This window comes from Mus musculus, chromosome 12 (assembly GCF_000001635.26).
Source record: "Mus musculus strain C57BL/6J chromosome 12, GRCm38.p6 C57BL/6J".
In the NCBI taxonomy this organism is placed as follows: domain Eukaryota; kingdom Metazoa; phylum Chordata; class Mammalia; order Rodentia; family Muridae; genus Mus; species Mus musculus.
Genome location: NC_000078.6, coordinates 59,372,605 through 59,395,408, shown reverse-complemented (window position 1 = coordinate 59,395,408; position 22,804 = coordinate 59,372,605).

Genomic DNA, 22,804 nt, shown 5'->3' with positions numbered 1-22,804 from the left:
TTAAGACAGACATAGTCTAATGAGATGAGGCTAAATTTTATATAGCTGAAACTGAGTGCCATATGAGGGACAACCTGCTGTGGAGATTTAAATAAGCATAGAACTAGGGGAAATCTCTGAGGAAAGAGGAAGCAAATTGGCCTGAAAGCCATTCAGACTGGTTTGGACCCTCCCTGACTTTGTACACATGGCACAAGCTTGAGAAAAACCCTGAACTCTAGGTCTCAGAGTCTTCATCCACAAGAAATACCAACCATACATACATTTGGCTAGTTTTCCTAAAACATGGGGCTGGAGAGATGGTTCAGCAGTTAAGAGTACTGGCTGCTCTTCCAGAGGTCCTGATTTCAATTCCCTACAACGACATGGTGGCTCACATCTGTAGTGGTATCTGATGCCCTCTTCTGATGTGTCTGGAGAGAGTGACAGTGTACTTATATAGAATACATAAATCTTAAAAATTCATATCTAAAACATAATAAGCACTCAAATAATAATATCATGCCTTCCGTCCTCTGTCTTTTCCTGGTGGCAACAGAAATTAGCCATGCTCCTGATTCACTTTAGTTATAACTGAAATGATTTGAATCTTTTTGCCACACTTTAAAATGAAAACCCTAGAAGAAGATAAAATGAAATAGGTATTCATTAAAACCCACCAACCTTGGGTTCTCACACAGCCACTATTGTGTCCCTGAATAGACTCTAAATATTTCCCTGTAGATGATCCTTTGGGTTTGCAGTAGCACAATCAAGCGAATTTATTCTAACGTGTCAGAGTTGCTTCTCTCCTTCTCATGATAAATAGCTAATACCACACCTCTCCGTTATAAATATGCTTCAGCCTCTAATGGTCTCAATAAATTTGCCGTCTTTCTCAGCTGGATATTTTACTGTCAGAACACAGTTTCTTATGCCTGTTATGCTGACACTGAGCAATAAGGACTTTAGACAAGTCCAGAAAAAGCACTAAATGGGTGTTTTATAAGGCTTTGACATGACATCACCAGGAAGGTCCATTTTTAATAAGAACTATATCTTCCTGCTTCCAGGTTCCAAGCTCCTCTGGACTCATTTTGTGGCGCAGATATCTCCAAGCAAAGGAGCCAGATTCCCTTGGGCTGCATACACTCACACTGACCAAATTTAACTATAAACTTATCTGCCTCTACCAGTCTGCCACTTCTATCAGCACTGCAGTCCTGAGGTTTATGTAATCCTTCACCAAGCTCTGGGTGGCAATCAAAGACACGTTAGAACCCACTGCTCTCTGAAATCACACGAAAACCTAGCTTCTAGATCTTCATCTCCTCTCAATTACCTAATTATTTCTGTGCCAAAGGTGCCAACTCAATCTGGTTTGACAAAAATTTATGACTCTTTTGTATGCCAGAAATTCTTCTAGGTGGTTAGTTCAAAAGCCCAAGGAGATGAAATATATATATTTAAGCACTTACATCGGTATACTGGAGCAATGAGGGTAGGAGAGTTATGTTGCAGCCATGTGTGTGGTTTTTTTAAAGGAAAATGAGACTTCCTAGCAAAGAGAGGAACAGCTTCAGTGAAGCAAAGTAGCTCTGAAAAAGAGCACGCTCGCCCCGCCCAGGCTTCTCAGACCCGGAAGCCAGGTCCCTCAGCGGAGCTCATCCCCATCCTTTATTGCCTGGGCAGCTCTGTCCTGCGCCCTGCTCTGAACATAACAACACAATGTGGTCCCTGCCCTGAAGGCTAACAATTCAGGCTAGGAAGACAGCTTGTTCTGACACACTCCTAAATAAGCTTCAAATGTACAAGAGAGGAGCCGGATCAAATCTAAGGGAGAGCACCTGAAATACAGCAAATCTATAATGACTAACTGACCTAACTTATGACCTATAAAGATCATTCTTCTCCCAAAGACAACTAATATACTCATAGCCAGCTCTGTGCCAAATATACAGCTTGATGAATCAGCTCCTTCTAGACTGATCCAGGGTCCAAACTGAATGAGGTTTTCAGTAACTTCCAAAACAAAAAGAGTTCTAGTCTCTGAGAGTGTTTGCAGCAGCATCTTAAAGATACTTCCTTAATTCAACAAGTAACTACTGAATTCCTGCTACCTGCACAGCATAGGGCAGGTAAAAGGGGGAATAAATAAAAGAGTTGGGAGGCATTTGCTATTGAAAACAAAATTTACAAAGTTAGAGCCTAATATTTATCACTTGCCTCTGATTGCATGTGTTTATCCTAATTACATAAGATGCAATCATTCTAAAATTCTAAAAAAACAAAGGGAGACTGGATTTTGCGTTAAGCCTTCTTGAGGCACAAGACGGAAAAATGAAATCAGAGTGTGAGCCAAATGCCAGAAGCCGAAAATTCAATCTAAGCTACTAATACGGAAAAAGGCCAAAGATAAAAGCTGATGTCTGAGGGTAAAAAGCAGAGGTAGTCACTACCTGCCTGGAAATCTATGAAGCACCTGTAAGCTTCCTGTGTGAAGGAAGCCTGGCTGGCTAATGACCACCAGGGTCTGTTTTGTTTTGTTTTTAAATAAAAAGGGTAAGATTTATTTAAAATTTGTTTTTTACTTGTAACTCATAAAGCAAAAAAATATGTTTTGGTGCACATATGCATTAGACAAAATGTTTAAGTGGTGTATGCATTGTCCTAAACCAGGGCGCACATGTCTATCTCAAGTATTTATCACTTTGTCATGCTAAAAGCAACCAAATTTCTTGCTGCTAACTTTTCAGAATATGCAAGACATTATCCACACTCCATCACACTGCCACACATCAGAACTTTGCTCCCATTTAAATATGATTTGTGTGCATTTATCAGCCTTTTGCTGCTATTTCCTGGGTTTAAATAATAGGCCTAATATTTTATTAATTAGTGTCAAAGCAGACTCTAATCCTTTGACATACAACTAAATATTTGACTTCTCCACTACATATACCAAAAACAGCAACATTTTTATTCCTTTTTAATTGTTTTATAATTTCATACAGGTATGGAATATATTGGGAGGCTATTCATCCCATTACCCTCTCCTACCCCACTCCCTCTCCTACAGCCAACCCCCCCCCCATCCTTTTCCTGATTGGTTCCCCTCCTACTTCCATGTCTTATCTTTTTTGTACAGGTCTTGTGCAGGTATCCATAGCCATGGTGTGTTGTTGATTACACTGGCCATGTCATATCCAGAGGACAGCTTTCTATAGAACTCCTCTCCTCTAGTTCGTGCAATGGTTCCCCTCCATTTTTCCAAGATTCTTACGCGCGTTCGCGACCGGTCAGGAAAGACGCAACAAACTGGAATCTTCTGCAGCAAAAGCTTTATTGCTTACATCTTCAGGAGCAAGAGAGAAAATGGTGAAACCCCGTCCCTTTTAAGGAGAATTATCCTCCGCCTAGGACGTGTCGCTCCCTGATTAGCTGCAGCCCATTGGCCAAGTTGTCGTCACGGGGAAGGCAGAGCACATGGAGTGGAGAACTACCCTTGGCACATGCGCAGATTATTTGTTTACCACTTAGAACACAGGATGTCAGCGCCATCTTGTAACGGCGAATGTGAGGGCGGCTCCCCACACAAGATGTTGTCTGAGTCCCAGAGAATATAATACAGGTATCCTGTTTAAAGTTAAGCCTTCAACAGTTATTCAATCTTAGCATACAGTTTTGAGCAGTTATGAGTTTCTGTACTAACTATTACCCACTGCAAACAGAAGCTTCTCTGGCCAAGTGTTGGTTCAAGCATATACATGTAAATATTCTTGCTTGGTTACAGAACTATTGAGCTTTATATCAGCAGTAAGTTCCACAGTAAAATGTGCAACATCCTCTGGCCATAGGGTTTTGCCAAGGTTAACAGAACTACATATGTACTTCTTCCCATGAAGTAGACTTCAACCAATCAAAAATCAGTTACTTACCCTCAAAACCATCACGCCACTCTTTATTATACTAGTGGGAAAATCTTGCCTGGAAGGTCAATGTTGTAGGACTCAGGATCCACAGCTGGGTGGAGCCACTGGTACCTTTTTCTTTCCCAGCTGCACACATAGCGCCTTCTTGGTTCTATGAATGCTATCCAGCTGGTGGAGTGGGTGGAAGCGCTCAGCTTAGTTCTAGCTTGATTAATCTCTGTGCAGAATCCCAAGTGTGTGGTGTCTTCAGCAGTAGAGTCTTACCATATGGTTCTGATGAGTGATCCATTCATACAGGGTGCCTCCATTTGAAATTTAATTAATTACATCTTTTAGTTACCTTATAATTTAATGGGTTTCTAGATGCCATTTCCCTAAGCTCTTGTTTGTTGACAAGATGTTTGTTGATAGTTGACCCCTCCCTATCCCTACTTTCACCCATTCCTCTCAGTCCTGTTTAATGTTTCCAGTTCTACTATCATCCATACCCTACTCTCCTATCACATGAAAAAATGCTAACATTTTTAATCCCCAACAGATATCTTCTGTTTTTACAGTGTGAACCCCATATCTGTACATGCAGGCATGGCCAAAACCAAAGATCTTCAATTGCCAATGTGCTGACAGTAATTTGTCCCATTATCACCTTCAGGGGACCACAGATTTCTTTAAGCTTAGAAAGTAGGCATAGTGAGCAGACAGCTGAGCTGACTCAGTGATGCCCTTCAATAACCATCTGATTCTCTCCTTTGCTTAAGGAACAAGGTCTGGTGTGACCCTTGCTGTGTCTCACACACATTTCCAAGAGCACTAAGGCAAAATGAGATCAACCAACCAACCACAGGAAAGCCTGAGAGGCCAGCCTGAATGTCCACAACTCATTGACATTCATGATGACTAATCTTGGTCATCAACTTGACTACATCTGTAATCAACTAAAACTCAAGCAACTGAGTGTCACACCTGAGGACGGTTTTTCCAGCCTGGATCATTTAAACTGGGAAGACTCACCCTAAATATGGATGGTTTGAAATCGGAAGACCAACCCTTCATCTGTAAATCTGGGGCACACATTCTGGTGGTACCATGTAAAAGACCATAGAAGAAGGAAACTGTTGCTTTTGGCCTGCTTGTCTTCACTCTTACTGCCAAGTTCACCTATCCTGCCACTTAGGCATTCCTTCATTGGTCTTAGAGCCTACTTCGTTGGGAAGCCAACATAGGCCAACAACCAGTTGAGACATCTAGCTTCCTTGACTGGATGACTGAACAACTACCAGATTCTTGGCCTTTTTGTCAGGAGATAGCCATTGTTGGACTAGTCAGACCACACCCTTAAAGCTACTCTAATAAGTCTCTTTTTAATATGTACAAATATGTTCTATCAGTTCTGCAACTCTAGAGAACTCCAGCCCCCCAGGCCCAGTGCCTGCACAGCTCTCTCCATCGCAGAGAGCTCTTCTGTGTGGAGACATCCATTTTGATCTTTCCTTTAAGTACCTGGCAAACCACCTTCTTTGGTTATCTTGAGTTGCTTGACCAGAGGGCATGCTGCTGCTATCTTAGAAATACAAGGATAATGGCAGATTAAAGAGGAAAACCTCTGCCTGTGTTGTCGACCCCTGACATTCCAGAATCCTCTCCCGGTAGCATCCCCTAGTGATACATTCTCCAGGAAACCCAGTCATCCCCCATCACTATTTGCGCCAGCCTCCTCACTGCCTGATCAACTACAGTCATCTGTTTCTCTTCCAATTTTTGCAAAGTAGATTTTCAGACTTGCTGTTCTTCCTACCCTTACACAGCTATCAGTACTCTTTGTGCAGTTAATGCACCAATAGGCTCATTCCCACCCATGGAAGGATGCTTTGTAACAATACGCAACTTTAATTTAATGATGTGCAGCCATTCCATGAGGTGGATGCAATATTTCAGTGTTCTTCAAAGGTGCACTCAAATCCACAAAGCTGCTCTAACAAGGAATCGTTAGCGAGCATTATTTTCCAACTCAGCGAGCCTGAGATGATGCTGTGGAAGGTAAGTCCTGCTCTCCTTGAGCAATCCACAGTGGTAAAGTCGATTCCTCCCAGGAGACAGCTGTATAGTCCACAGGTATATTTTCTGTACCCAGAAAATCTGAAGTTAGTCCTACTTTGGCCCCCTACAAGCTTTGAAACACCTGGCCACTCCTACAGAACTTCCTGTGCCTTTGTGTTTGTTGTTGTTGTTGTTTTTTAATCTTAAAAACAGAGGGGACAATAATAGCTCCTAGAGTGTTGTAAGAAGTGTAAATATTGCCAGATACAAATTAAGTCAGTAGTTAGCACTTTGCAAATCTTCAAGTTTTGTAGAGACACAAATATTATAGTAGGAAGTGATTTGAAGACTATTCCTACATTGTAGGCATCCCCCACTTCACAAACAATACATAACCTCCTTTTCAGGGTGTCTATGAATTTATTAAGTATGTAAACTAGTAGTTTTCAGTAAGCTGTTTGTATTAGTATCTTTTATAGACAGTCCACACATATACAGACATGGACTATCTCTTACTTCTGCTGAGTAAATGGACACCTACAGAATGCTTGCTAACATACCAATATGACTTAGTCAATAATGACTGAGACATAGACTCAGTCTAGATGTCCATCAACAGCTAAATGGAAGGATAAAATGAAGGGTATATGCACAATGGAGTGTTACTCAGCCAAAAGAATGAGCGTGTTCATTTGCAGAAGAATAGGTGGAGCTGCATGTCTTTGTGTTGAATGAAAAAAAGCCACTCAGAAAGACATACGTCATGTTTTCTCTCTGTGGTGAATCTAGATTTTTTTAATTATACATATGCATCTATATGGGAGACAATCTGTAAGATAAAGAGACTTCGTCGGATTTTTATTGCTTTGGTACAAACACTGACCAAAAGCGCTTGGCTTACATATCCCAAGTCACACAGTGCATCGAAGGAAACTAGGGACGGAACTGAAGAAGAAAACGCTGAGGAGTGCTGCTTGCTTGCTCCCCATGGCTTACTCAGCCTGCTTTCCTATACAACTCTAAACTACTTGCCCAGGGATGGATTTACTCACAGTCTCACAATGGAGTGGACTGGCTCTCCTGCCTCAATCGTTAACAAAAAACTAAAAAACAAAAACAAAAATGATCTTGCCTGCAGGTAATCTGATGGAGATATTTTCTCAATTGAAGCTCTTATTCCCAGAAAACTCTAGCTTCTGTCAAGCTGAAAAACAAACAGCTAGACACCCAGGACAGGGACCAGTAATGGAGAAGAGGGTAAGGGACTGCAGCTGGGGTTGAAGATAAGCTAAGTGCAAGGATACACATGTACAAAGCCATCATAAATTAACTATAGGTAGCCCTGGCTGTCCTGGAACTCACTATGGAGACCAGTCTGGACTCAGAGACATTTTCCTTCTAATCCAACCAATTTTTTTATACCAGAAGGGGATTTTTTTTTGTACTGGATGTAGGAATAAATAATTTTTGCAGTGATGATACAAATATACAACAATTTTTAAGGCTAGAAACACACTTGCAATGAAAAATAAATTATAAAACCAACGAGGTGGGGAGAACACTAGCTAAAATCACCTCTGAGTTGGGGGAAGAGGGGGAACAGTGATAATAACCAATAGTAAATCAGCTGCAGTTCGATGCAGCAGTGACCCATGCAGGGAGCCAAAAACCAGAGAAGGTGGTATACCACAGGACCAATAGGCAGCCAGCCTACCTTGGCCTGAGAGGTAGATCCAGATTCTAAATTTACAACTGTTGGCTTCTATATCATAATTTCACCCTTTTTTTTAAACTAAAACAATAAGCCAGCTATGTCGATATGAGTTCATTTCTGCCATGCTGTTTCACAAGGCACTCCCCTCAGCCCACCCCTGCCAATTCCTCACACTGGATAGATCACTGGAAGACAAATACTAGTGTAATTGTGATTCTGTATATATTATTAGATACCTATAAATATATGTGTGTGCTGTGCTATTGTACTGGTTATTTTTCATATTGTCATGTCAAAATTGTGTGGCCAAAGCAAACGTAAGAAGGTTGGGGCCCTGCCAGCCCGCCTCCCCAGGCACCGCTAGGATGAACAAATATGTTACAGAGAAATGGAACAGAGGAAAACCGAGCAATGGGTATGCTTTGGAAAAAAGCGAAACTGGAAACGTGATGGTGGTGACAGGTGAGAGAGTGGGCTACAACAAGTTATTATTGCCCAGTAGGGTGGGCAAGAGAGGCAGACTCAACCTCCCAAGCCTGCCTCGGGATCCCAGTGGCGAAGGCTCACTTTCTGAACTGGACCTCCTTCGTATGGGTCAGCGGCTCATACTGTGTGTGTCCCCAAGGTGATGTCCTCAGGCTTTGCTGTCTAGGAGATGGGGGCGGGTCAGGAATGAGGATCATACTGATTCGAGTGGCCTGTGTAGCCACCTGAGACCATGTTGAGAACCATGGTCCCTTCCGTCACTGAGAGCCGTGAGTGGGTTGATGATCCAAGGGTGGTGTTGAGATACGTGTGGCTGGTATTAACCAATGAAGCCCATTCAGACATCCATGATCTGGGCTGGTGCCTAAGCCATGTTGATGTCTGTAGGAGAAGCACGGTCTGTCTTGCTCCTCTCTGCTGTAGCATGACTCTCCTCAGTTGGTGGCTTCTGGCTGGGGTGCAGGTGGAGAAAGACTCACCTTATATGGGAGACTGGCCACTAGAAATGTGGCAATGCTCTAGTGAGCATATGAACAAAACAAATAGACTTGCCCCCCCCCCTTTTTTTTTCTTTCCCTTTCCTCTGCTTTACGGGGAAGGTGTGTCACAGTTGGGAGCAGACATGGGAGAATCTGGGTACAAGATGTGAGACTGTGAAAAAACCAATGATATTTTTTTAATTAAAAATAGATAGGACAGGATCAGGCACAAAGAGAGATGGGAGAGAGGCCCAAAGGGCCAGGAGAACAAATGGAAATATGCAGCTGCCGGGGTTGGGGGCTAAGGGACATTCTCTAAGAAGTCCCAGAGACCCGGGATGAGAGAGTCTACCAGGAGTCAATGCAGGTGACCTTAGCTAAAATGCTCAACAGTGGAGATATAGAACCTGAAGTGACCACCTCTAGTAGCCAGGCAGAACACCCAGTAGAAGGATGGGGACACCAAACCACCTACAAAACTTTTGACCCAAAATTGACTCTGTCTAAAACAAATGCAGGGACAAAGATGGAGCAGAGAGTGAATGAATGGCTGACCAGTGACAGGCCCATTTGGAGACCTATCCCACTGGCAGGCACCAATCCCTGACACTGTTACTAGCTATGCTGTGCTTGCATAGCAGCCCTCTGAGAGGCTCTACCAGCAGCTAAGTGAGACAGATGCAGATACCCATAGACAAACATTGGACAGAGGTCAGGACCCTCATGGAAGACTTAGGGGAATGGAGGCCCTTAAGGAAATGGCATCCCCATAGGAAGACCAACAGTGTCAACTAAACTGGACTCCTGGGAGCTCTCAGAGACTGAGCCACCAACTAAAAGCATACACGGGCTGGTCCGAAGCTCCGGGTACTTATGTAGCAAAGGGTTGCATTGTCTGACCTCGGTAGAAGAGGATGCACCTAAACCTGCAGAGACTTGATGCACCAAGGTTGGGGGATGGAGGGATGCAGGGGGACTTCCCTCTCAGAGGTGAAGGGAAGGGGATGGGGGAGGAACTTTGTGAGGAAGGACCAGGAGGGTGGTAGCATTTGGGATGTAGATTAGATTAGATTAGATTAGATTAGATTAGATTAATAGATAGATAGATAGATAGATAGATAGATAGATAGATAGATACATAGATACATAGATACATAGATAGATACATAGATAGATACATAGATAGATACATAGATAGATACATAGATAGATACATAGATAGATACATAGATAGATACATAGATAGATACATAGATAGATAGATACATAGATTCATAGATTAAATAAATGAATAAAGGAGAACATTTGGGCCACAGTTTGTAGCAATACACTAAGTGCATCATGGCAGAAATGGCTTGAAAACAGGACCATGATGTGACTGATCATATTTGTGTCCACAGTCAAAAAGCAGAGAAAGATCAATAATACTCAGCTGTGTTTCTCATTTTTCTCCTTTGTATTTAGTCTGGGATCTCAGTCCATGGGCATCTCCCTGCTCACATTTATACCAGATCTCATCTCAGGTAAACTTCTCCAGAAACGTCTTCACAGATACGCCCAGAAGTGTGCCTCCTAGGTGATTCCAAATAGATCCAAGCTTACTATGTGGTGGAGACTGACCACCACAGATATACACCTATGTGCGATTACTGTAAATGCACCAACTGTAATCTTCACATACACACTAAAATATAGGTGGCAATTTTCTTTCTTCATAAGAAAAATTCATTCATGAGGTATACATTTTTAACTAAGGCCCAGTTATGCCTATGTTAAAGGTTCGTCAATAGCTGAAAAAATAATAACCTGGAACAGACCACAGCAATGATGTGTCTCTGAACGCCATCATTTTTAACAGAGACTAATAACAGCCTGTTTCTAAATTTCTCTTTAGGATACTTACTAAGATATGCAGCACATGGCCAAACACAGAGAACCCGTGTTCCAATCTTTCCCCTAACTCCTCCATGAGGTTCCCAACCTCCATTCCATGTTTGTCTGTGAGCATCTGCATCTGTCCCAGTCAGCTGCTAGTAGAGCCTCTCAGAGGACAGCCATGCTAGGTTCCTGTCTGCAAGCACAGCATAGCATCAGTAGTAGTGCCAGAGATTGGTACCTGCCCATGGGATAGGTCTCAAAATGGGCCAGTCACTGGTTAGCCATTCCTTCCCTCTCTATTCCATCAATTCAGAAGGTTGCTTATACCAGCAATTGCAGATACATTCTTTAGAGAGCATTTGAACATGGTGTTGGTGTTGCCCACTGACTCACTCAGGACCCAGAAAAATGCACTGGGGGCATCTCCTTCCTCTCGATGCCCCGTACGTTAATTAATAAAGACTCAAAATAACTACTGAATTCCTGCTACATGCACAGTATAGTGCAAGAAAAGGGGGTACATAAAAGAGTTTGGAGACATTTGCTACTGAAAACAAAATTTACAAAGTTAGAACCTAATATTTATCACTTGCCTCTGATTGCAAATGACAAGTTCTAAAAGAGAAACTATTTTAACATTTATTTTAGTAGTTACAATATATACACATTGTCAAATTTATAATTAATGTCATTAAAAATCCTTGAATTGTACATGAATTGTACCAGATTTTATCAACTTTGCTAATTGCACTTCATCATATAGTGATTTTTAAATTTTTCTATGATTCTACAAATCTTAACTTCCCAATAATGCTTAAGACATAGCTGCGTTTTAGTTCTAAGAAACAGTCAAAGACATATCTTTACAAAAGTATGGGTTATGTAGAATGATAAGGTCCTTTTTTTTAAGGTTTAATAAGCAAAATTTTCTCTGGTGATTCCAGAGAAAGGTACATTGTCCAAATTTCTTATTTTGCAAGTTGAAAAGAAGAACACAGGCTCAGCATGTCCCAGTACAACAGTAAAACTGTACACTGAATAAAGGGGACAGTAAGGTTCCCCTTAGAAAAAGGAAGTTTTTATGTGCTCTGACTGCTCTTGCTATGTTTCTACCACTTAAAAAATGAAGGTTCTGTCTCTCATGGCGAAATCAAACCTGACCCAGAAACCACCCAAATTTTTCCTCAGCCAGAGATGCATGTGTGTTGTATGCTTCAAATATATGCCCTGCAACTTAAAGTCTGAGATAGAAATGGTAATTATAGAGCCAATACGATCTGGCAAGTGATTCAAGAAGAAATGAGAAACTGAGGGTTGGGCATCCTAGAGAATAGCTTGAAAAAGAAGTATTGTAATAGAAACTTAGAACCTATGCAGGAGAGAAATGGGATGGGAAAAAACAGTACTCTGAAGGCTCCTGACAAACACATTGCCCAGGTATTCTCTACATGAAACTTGGTGAACATGTTCACACGTTCACGTGGTTTAAAAAAAAAAAAAAAAAGGAAGAAAGAAAATCTCCAAAATTGTCACCACAAACAAGATTCACTACTACACGTATCAGAATCTGTGAGAAAGAAGAGAAATGATTGTTCGTGCAAAAAAAGCATCAAGACAAGCTTATCTTCCAAGTTATCGATGGAATCCATTCAAAATCAGGTGATCGTCATTATAAAATTACCGAATATAAAATTAATAAGAAAACCGACATAGTACCTTCTTCATAAGTATACATGTAAGGTTTATAGTCACATCCTTAGTAAATAAAAGATTCAAAACCAAATCTTAGTATATATGAACTTGTTTAACCTGGTAGAGTTCTCAAATAAGATTTAAAAAATAGCAGTAACTGGGAAGGAGCCACTCCCTGAGAAATGAGGTTATGAGAATGAAAAGGCAACAGCGCCACCTACTGTCTGATTCTGTAGTTACTCTACACCTTCTCTCGCCCTTTAATTTTTATTTTTAATCTAATTATTATTGGCATCCATGGTATGAGAACTGCTTTGCTGGCCAGACACTGTACTCTGTTGCTTTGCTCTAAGAGAATAATCTGTATCAAACTATTTTAATACATGACAAGTGTTCCAGACTTTATATACTTTAAATGATCTGATCAGACTTCACCAAAATAAAGACTACATTTTAAAATGTTATTTTCTGTTTTTCCTACGTACTAAAAATGACCACTAACAAGCCTATAGGAAGGCCTAAAATGTATATAAAAGCTAAAAGTATGTACATCCAACAACATGTTTAAATCATAATAAACAAAATAAAGTGACACTGTAATTGTAAAAACAAGTACTACTGCCGGTATATGTAAATTTCCATTGTTGCTAACTTTTTGTTGTGACTCTGATTCTATCAAGTTTTCCATCTAGTTAAATAACAATATAATTTTCATGAAAAAAATGCTACATATGCACTATTATCACATTCACTGTTTTGCTGCTTCGGTGATTTTATTCATACTAGGAACATTTCTTTGTTAGCTTGTTTTTTGTTTGTTTCTTTGTTTGTTTGTTTGCATTACTAAACATTGAATCTGGGGATCTTTGTATGTGCAACAAGAGTTCTACCACTGAACTACAACTCCAGGCCTGAGCAAAAATATCTCTCTCTCTCTCTCTTTCTCTCTCTCTCTCTCTCTCTCTCTCTCTCTCTCACACACACACACACACACACACACACACACACGCGCGCGCGCGCGCACACATGGACACGCACATGCACACACACACACAATGATTTGACATTTAGCTCATGGAAATGCACAAAAAGTGCAATGAGGCCACCGTATCATAATAGCATTTATACTTCTCCATGGAAGAACAGAAATCTACAACACTGGTTCCAAAATATCTTAGCTTGCTTCCAGTACCACCAGTAGCACCAGTAGCAACCTCACAAACAAGGAGGACAGGCAACAGCCACCATATCACTTCCCAGTCCATTCTAGCATTCCATCTCATGATGTGTGAGACCCTATCAGCCAGAGTCATAACCTTAGCTAATGACATAGTCACATAAATCCCTTGTTTTACAATTCTAATTTTCATCCTAGAAGAATATGACATTGCACCACTAATGCTCACTAGCTCCTTGAAAGGGTGTAGGCTGATCAGGTAAATTTCCTTTGTTAGCTGCAAAAGAAAGGAGAAAGGTCTTGACACTCGGACACCGCCCAGAGAAGTCAGACAAAGTCACAGGGAGAGCTGTACGAGAGGATAGAAAGACACGAAGCACTCAGAGAGAAGGAAGACAACACAGCAAAGACGTGGAAATTCTTTGCCATCTTGTTCAGTTTCCAAAGTGCCCGGCCCCTATTAAGAACATTAGGAAACATATAACACGATGAAATCTGTAGAGCCAAGATGTCTAGCTCTAAGCCAACAGAGAAAGTCCAGGGGGAAAAAAATCACAGGAAAGAATCAGTTTCCCAGACACATTTGTTGCTTTGGGGGAGAAGATGCTTTCCTTATGCTGCAGGAGAAAGAGGGCCGGTGCTCAGACTCTAAGGTGTGACAAACGACCTTCTTCCGACATGGAGAGCACTAGCCACAAAACTGAGCCTAGGAAGGCTGATCTCAAAGCTCCGTAGGAGAGAAAACAATGCATATATAAAGGTTACTGGTTTGATGAAAGGAAATCTATTTTTTCAATGACAGTATAAAAAATCCTCTATTGGCAAGAAGCAATTTTCATTCTGGGGGAAAGTGAAATTCAAGAGCTCAGATGGGAGAGAGAGATCATTTGCTCTGTTTATTCTTGCCTGAGCAGACACGTTCTAAATGGATCATCAGTGAAGAATGGGATAACATTCAGGAGCAAATGTGCCTGTGCTCTTGAACCTGCCATTTGAAGAAATTTATAAAGAAACTTTATTTAAAAACAAACTTCTCTAGCTTCCCAGTGAGGGTAAACTGGCACAGCAGTCTTAGGTCATGATGGAAATAACGAGGGTATGTTTTCAACGAAATTATTATTTGATCGCTTAACCTCTAAAGGCAGCGTTGTCGAGCAGGTGGAAACTGGCCCTGGAGAGAGGAATGGATACAAAGATGAGTAAGCCGTAAGTTCTGAGCCAGAGTCTTCAACCTAATACATAAACAGATCATAAACACACGCAAAAAAAAAAATCTTGTTTCCTATAATTTTATGAATCTCTAAAAGGTGGTTTAAGATTTAAGGATTTTTTTCCTTTTTGTTTCACTATGTCTCTATTCAATGTTATTTTTCTAAATCAGTACAATCCTCAACTATATTCTAAATACCAATCCTTATATCTACAAATAACTGTAGCTCTCGTCCCTCATCAAGTACCCACCCTCACCCTCAAGTGATACATCTATAATACAATTCCTGTAGGTCGCACCACAGGGAGCAGAAAGAGTGAAATAGCCAGGGGACAAGGATGTCTGCTACCAGATAGTGTCTTCCATATACAACAGGGAACTACACCCACGAAATTTCAACATCATGGCTACCTAAACAAGCCCTAAAAAATGACAACACCAGTTGCCATGCTGATGTATATAGGGGGAAATCTCACAAGGTCCACCCCAGATGAAGAGCTGCATGCAAATTAATTGTGACTTACCCTGTAAAGCAGGCCCATGCCTCCCCTGGGCAGCACTGTACCTGAGGATATGAGAGCAGGAGAGATAGTTCCAGCCCTTGCCTGGGCAAAGCTGAAGAGCTAGCCCTGGTGGCTAAGGTGCAGGAGAGCTGTAGGGCTGACCATCTCAGTTTCCATCCAGATCCAGATACAGATTCAGGGCTTTGAGTTGGCCCACTCCAACATCTACCTCATCAGTGAACTGCTGGGGTCCCTGAAGAGGCTGGTTCTGTGGATCCAAGGCTAGAGGACCTTTATGACACAGGGCAGCATCAGAAAACTTGAGAGGAGTACCAGTGAGGATCCAGTATTCATGGGGTGGCAGAGGCCAGAGGCTTCAATCCAATGACTCATTGCAATGAACATTTATACAGAAGTGGATGCTCACAGTCATCTATAAGATGGATCACAGGGCCCCCAATGGAGAAGCTAGAGAAAGCACCCAAGGAGCTGAAGGGGTCTGCAACCCTATAGGTAGAACAACAATATCAACTAACCAGTACCCCGGAGCTCTTGACTCTAGCTGCATATGTAGCAGAAGATGGCCTAGTCAGCCATCACTGGGAATAGACGCCCCTTGGTCTTGCAAACTTTATATGCCCCAGTACAGGGGAACGCCAGGGCCAAGAAGCAGGAGTGGGTGGGGAGGGGAGCAGGGCAGGGGAAGGGTATAGGGAACTTTTGGGATAGCATTTGAAATTTGAAATGTATATAAAGAAAGTATCTTTAAAAAAAAAAAGAAGAAGAAGAAGAGCCGGGCATGTTGGCGCACACATTTAATCCCAGCACTTGGGAGACAGAGACAGGCAGATTTCTGAGTTCGAGGCCAGCCTGATCTTCAAAGTGAGTTCCAGGACAGCCAGGGCTATACAGAGAAACCTTGTCTCAAAAAAAAAAAGGATGTTTGGACAGGGAGATATACCATGGGGCACACCATGACACATTGCAGCTTCCACAGTGAGATGGTTCTGTCTTTTCTTTTTTTCTTTTGGACAGGGAGGTTGCAGGAGCAGAGGGCAGATACAGGGTGATGGAGAGATCCATGGGATTGGAGTTCATGATGTGAAGTTCACAAGGAATGAATGGAAAGTTGGGGGGGGGGAAATGTGAAAGAAAAATTCCTGCTAAGACATAGCAGGAATTAAGACAAGTGCCCTGGTAGGTTATCTAATCCTATAGCAGTCATCTATAAAATTGTAGGCATGCAAGCCACACTAAATGGGCTCTGTGGGTTGTATTTCTATACATGTATTTAAAGAAGTTGTAAAATTGAGAGTTTCAAGGACACAGGAGTTGGAGGGAGGGGTGGAAATGATGTAAGTATAGTACTCATGTATGAAATTATCAAAAAAAATTAAAGAGCTAAGGTCATTTTTGATTACTCTCATTGGTTCATTCAATGTCCACACGAAAATTGTTGCACGGGGACTTGATGTCCCGGATGGTTACCTAGACCATGTGGCATTGGTATAGGAGTCTAGTTCATTGTGGCTGAACATGGCGCAAGAACAATGAGAACAAGCAGGAGTCAGAGCCTGCAAGCTGACATGGTTCATGTAAGAGAAACACCATCTTCCTACTGTTTTGTTTTGAAAACTGTGAAACCATAGTTTCATTTATTTGTAAGAAAAATGCTGGAATATAAAAGGTAATTTTCAAAGTGAATTATGATAAATGATTTTAGGGAAAAAAAAGCAGTAAGATAAATTAAAACGTGAGTAAAGGTGGTACACTGTTAAGTAGTAAGAGTTGGATGTCTTAAGTACTTTTCGCATACTTAATGCTTCTGTGTATCTGCAAATTGCAGCCTTAAGAGTAATCGTGAAGCACTCCACTTAGAGATACCAGTTGTCTTCATTAAGTATTCCTTCCAGGCATACAGCTGTAAACTCTCCATTCATTTCAGCACTTGCTCATAAGTGAGACAGGCTTGGCCCTTCCCTCCAAGAGCATGCGCGCCAAGACTTAATGGGTCTGGACAGACATCTGGTAAGGGCTCTGAAAGCCACCTGGGCTCTGAAAAAGCTTTTTGGAAACCTTGTGTGTTCCTTTCTCTTGGTTGCCTCTGTGACAGGCAGTTACCTTCCGAAATAAGAATGCCAGTGGTCATTGCCAGGCAAGTCTACTCCCACCATCCTGACAAAACTATGACACAAGGCACAATGCCAACATTCCAGACCTAATTCTGGATAGTGCAGTGCTCTACGTCACGATCACCAGCTACACATACACTTCCCCAGGTGTGTTAGTTATTTCTTTTGCTTAACATACTGAATGGATATGAACACTTCTAAGTTCATATGTAGGCAAAGAGGCTATTTATGATTTACAAGCCATAAAGACTCTTTAGTCAGGATTTTTACTTACAAACAATAGCACTGAGTTGAGCACGTTTGAACAGAAAATAGTTTACAGGAGGACATTAGCTTGGCTGTATAATCTCACACTGTTGACAGTGCTAATCTAAGCAGTGGCCCTCCTAGCTGCCATCAGCTTTGCTGTTGCTGCGATCTACAATCTTGATTTTTATGACAGCCAGTTCCATTACCATAGATAATTTATTCCTTCTGCACCTCATCAGACAAAAGAAGAAGGCTGACTGGTTGGTCAGCAAGCAACTGTCAGGGACTTGGTAGGTTTAGCGTACTTAAGGCGTTCAAATCCAATCCTTCTATCTGCCCCATTCTGTATCTTGGTTTTGTTCTACCCTGATCAATTGCTTTTGCTTCACACAGGTGATCTCAGTGGGCTGTGAATTCAACTGACGTTATAATTTAGAAACCTGCAGGATCAAAGTTTGAGTTTGATTTTCAGTTATCTTAGCCCCGCGGCTGGAAGTGATAAGAGAATCTTTTAGCAGTCAGAGAAACACAGGATTTCACTTCATGCCTCTAGCCAAGAATTTGTGATTTCAGCTTGTCATTCTCTTCCTTTAAGCAGCAGAGCCCTGTTAGAGAGCACGCCATGCTCACAGCGCTCTCGTCCTCACACCTTTGACATGCTTCCACCACCTTGTTAAATTGAGGACTCTGTTAAGATGAAAATTCATGTGATGAGCATGCAGATGCCAATCTCTGGGCCCTGCCTTGATTTTCATTGTTTTTATTTATCTTTTTAATCCAAAGAGATCTTTTAAGAGGACTTCTGTTTAAGGCTGCACCTGGTAACAGTTTATTTTTATAAGTTAGTGTTCTTAGTTAAAACAACTCTGCATGAATTCATTTAAGGATACTTAGTTACACAGACTTACCCAGGATATAAGTTAGCGACAATGGTCCAAACCATGTCCTGTAGGGCACCATTGCTGATTCCCCTGGGCTTGATGCTGTGCTTTCTTTACACAGTTGACTGGAGTTGTGGTGAATTCTGGAACACGTTTCTTAGCATTGCTGTGACTATTGATCCAGGAATATTACTGGGCTCCAACTCCTGCTGTTAGAATAAGTCATTCACATTCCCCCTCTTCGTTACATCACTAGCTTAAAAGTCAAGATCTAAAAATGGATGAGAGTGATTGATGGAGCCAACATCACAGCTCACATTCCAGTTGGAGAACCATCAAGAAAGTAACTATCTGCCTTTCCTTTGTGTGCAAGGGGCTCTATCTGCCATGGAGCTCACACCAAGGGAGAGGCTCCCTAAAGTATAGCAGTAGGTTGTGACGAATAGTACAGTTTGACTCACTCATCATTCATTTTAACCTCTTCTGAACAAGTTCCCCAGGCATCATCGCAACTTCAGAGATGTACGTGACTGGGTACAGACCTGTGTCACCCGAGGTGGTGATTTCATGCAGGGGAAGTAGGTCTTTTATAAGTGTGTTGGGAAAGTGATGTCTCATAGGATGACTCTGAGGGAATTCTGGGATTAAGATTCACTTGTACGCATGCCCCATAAATTTGTACAACTATTATGCATCAATTACACAAAACAGGGACTCTGAAAGTGAAAGCAGAAGAGGAAGCTGAGAGCTTTTTGTTCTTTTCATTCAATTTTTATATAATCATGAAACGGATCAGGTAGAGGTATTTTGATATGAGAGCCTAATATGTCTTAAAAGTAAATAAAATGGTGTTGGAACCAGTGATTGGTATTTCAGTGGATTTGATAAATAAGCAAAAGACCCAATCTTAATCTTAGTAGCAGTGACAGCAGGGTCCTCATTGACCCAGGTCTGTCACATGACTTAGACTGTCATTTCTACCTGCACACGATTCCAAGACTGGTTCTCTAGCCCCGTGCCATTTCAATAAATAATCCTCTTCTCAAATCAGTCAAATTTGGCTGTCATTACTACAGCTATGAACTATCTAGAAATTATATGCTTATACAGGTTCATGATGGCTTTGGAGCTTACCTTAGACCCTACTGCTGCTACCCAAATGTGGCCAAGGTGTAAAACATTTCAACTCTGTTTGGTCGCTCTGGTACAATGATTTAATAACCAGTCTAAATCCCCCTCCAGTGAGACTCATGCTCAGAATTGCAGGTTCCCTGCCTGTAAAATTTAATAAGAGATTCATGTCTGTTTGCGACTTACAGCAAAAACATATTTCCTTCGACCTTTATCCATCTTTGTCTCTTTTGCACGCAATATTATTATTCACAGTCTTCCAGTGAATTATCCGAGAACAGGCAAACACAAACCAGTCCCTACCTAGCTGCAGTCATCTGATGTATCAAATCATAGCCCACAAATTCTAACAGGACCAATTTCCTGGTCAATCTAAAGCCATGACAAAATAAATGCATGATAAACAGTCACAGTCACCTAGAAAATCCCAGAAAAGGCATCATTTGGAGAGAGGACAAAAACCATAGATCAAGCACAGCCCGTGCCCTGCTGATAACGCTATTCAAGTCCTTGAAATTTGTATCATTGTTATATATACATAATTGAATTTCTAATATTTTAAGAAGTTCTTTTACTAAATGATAGCCATAATAGTTCACTAGTCTTGTGTATATTCTTCCTAAATGTGACATGTCCACCCTTCCATCTCCTGGGCCTTGTATGCTTGTTCAAGGAGAACCTACCACCCCACCAATCAATTTTCTGACAACCTTAGCTGCCTTGCCCAGCTAAGCTACAACACAGCCTTCCTTGGGGCCATGGCAGCTCTCCAACTACATCTAGTTTCAGATGAGGATATTCCACGGGCATGGATTCTGACTTCCTCAAACGTCACTAATGCCAAAGGAGACAGATAATATAACCTAGAAGTATGGGATGAATTTTAATCCCAGAAATGAACTTTGACCAATGTTGGAAAGAAGTGAGAATAGAATGACAGGAAAATCCAGAAGGCTTTGGGTTCCCTGAAACCACATAGCCCCTGATAGCCAGATGCCCAGCGTGGGTATCTGAGGATGAATGAAGCTATAACTGGCTTTATAATTCTCTTGATTGTGTTCCCTTCCTCCCTAACTCCCATCACTCTTTCCCCTCACTCTTGGTACCCTATTTTTTTTATTTCTCCAGTAGAATCAATACATCAATTGTATAACAGTTTCTTTTTCTGTAGAGACACTAAACTATATATGGAATTAGAAATAGCAAGAAAAGGACAGGAAATAGTTCACAGAGTGAAAAGGAATTCATGGCTATCTGGAATATTGCTCATGAATATTGCCATGTGGATTCATACCTCAAAGGTCATAGAGATTATGACTATTGTGTTTGAGCAGGGAGACGGCAGAACCAGTGCTGCAAACAGTGCAAGAAAGGTAGACAGAGCACAGAGGAGACTACAGGAAACTGGAACGTGGAGAATGTTCCTGAGATCCACTTTGAAGGGTCCATGGTAGAAAACTGGGTGAGGATTAGCTTTTCACAAAATGAGTAGCATGCAGGAAAATGTCCTTCAAATGTCACTTATTCAAGCAAGACAGGCAATAAGCAAAAGGTGATGAATGCCAAGGAGAAGAGTAATATAGGAAAGATGAAAGTAAACTATCCCAGTGGAATGCTGTCTTTGATTGTTATGCCTTCATTATTATCAAAAATGTATAACTTCATACAAATAAATTTTAAAACAGGTAAAATGGACTCTCTTCAAAAATTCATAGGTTCTTTGAGAGATAGTCTTACTATGTAGCCCTTGCTGGCCTGGAACTTACTATGTGGACCAGACTGGCCTAAAACTCAAGAGATCTGCCTGCCTCTGCCACCTAAGTGTTGAGTTAAAGGTATGTGCTACTATACACAGTCAATAATACAGTTTTAAATACAGCCATAAACAGCAGAGCTAGCTGCATGAACTTACAAGCAAAACTGAATGCTACAACTCATAATAAAATCTACAAACAAAAATGGTTTCACAGGTAAGTTTTAACAAACCAGAAAAGATAACCCCTTCCTTGTAACTATGCAAATCACTGTGGTGAAATGTAAAGAGAGAAAACTACTCAACTTATTTCTGAGAATTAGACTACCAATCCTAAAATCATGGAAAGGAAATAGGAGGGGACAGGAGGGACGGTCCAGTGTGTAAGAACACCTGTGCTCTTATAGACCTGAGTTCAGCTCCTATCACCCTCATGGACTGGGTGTAAGTCCAGATCCAAAGGAGCTGATATCTCTGGCCTCTGAGGGCCCCTGCTCCCATGTGTGCATACTCACACAGAGAAATGCATACATGCACATAATTTAAAATAAAAAATTTAATAGAAAACATATAAGAAAAAAAAGATGATAAACATAAAAGTTGTGAATTAAAATTAACAGTCTGAAAAACAATACATAAAAATAAATGTAAGAAGTAGAGAAATAGTTCAGAGGGTGGGAGTTTTCATCACAGGCCTGAGGACCTAGTTCAAACTCAAATGTAGCCCAGTGCTGGAAGTTGGGTGAAGAGACCAGCTGGCATTTGCTGGTTGCCACCCTAGCAGAAATGAGAGGACAGTGAGCTCCAGGTCTGATGAGAGACTCTATCTCAAGGGACAATAGAAAGATTAATAGAGGAGAACACCTGATAGCTTTCTCTGGCCTCCAGATATACACCCACCTACATACACACACATATAAGAAAACACAAACATAAAACAATTGACTCACATTAATTACAGTAATCCAATGGCAATTTAACATAAAAAATATCATGTAATCTTTAACAAGAAAGAAGTGTGAACAAATTAGTACACAAATTTTATTTAATTGTATTTAATAGGGTTTTGTGATTCTCTTAAACCACTAACCTAATGAACTAATTTTAGAAGGAAATTTCTTTAATATAACTAAAGCAAAAACAAAAGGCAAATGTTTTACTAAAAGAAAGTATTAGACACTTCCAAAAAATTCTAGAAACAAGAAGTAGTTGCCCACCAATACTTGTAGTCATTGTTTGTTAAGATTCAAGGATTTGGATATCAAGTTGACCACCATTAATACTGAATTATCAATTTGCTACAATTTAGAGTCACCATGGAAACGGACTCCTGGGCATGTCTATGAGTTAATTTCTACATGGCTTAATTGAAGGTCAAAGACCCACCCTAAGTGTGAGCAGCCTCCATTCTATGAACATGAGTCCCAGATTGAATAAAAAGGAGAAAGTAAATCGAGCACCCACATTCACTTCTCTCTGTTCCCTTCCTGATCTTGGATGCAATGTGAAGAACTCCTAGTCACCAAGATCTCCCTGCTGTCATAACAGACAGTACCCTCAAATTGTGAACC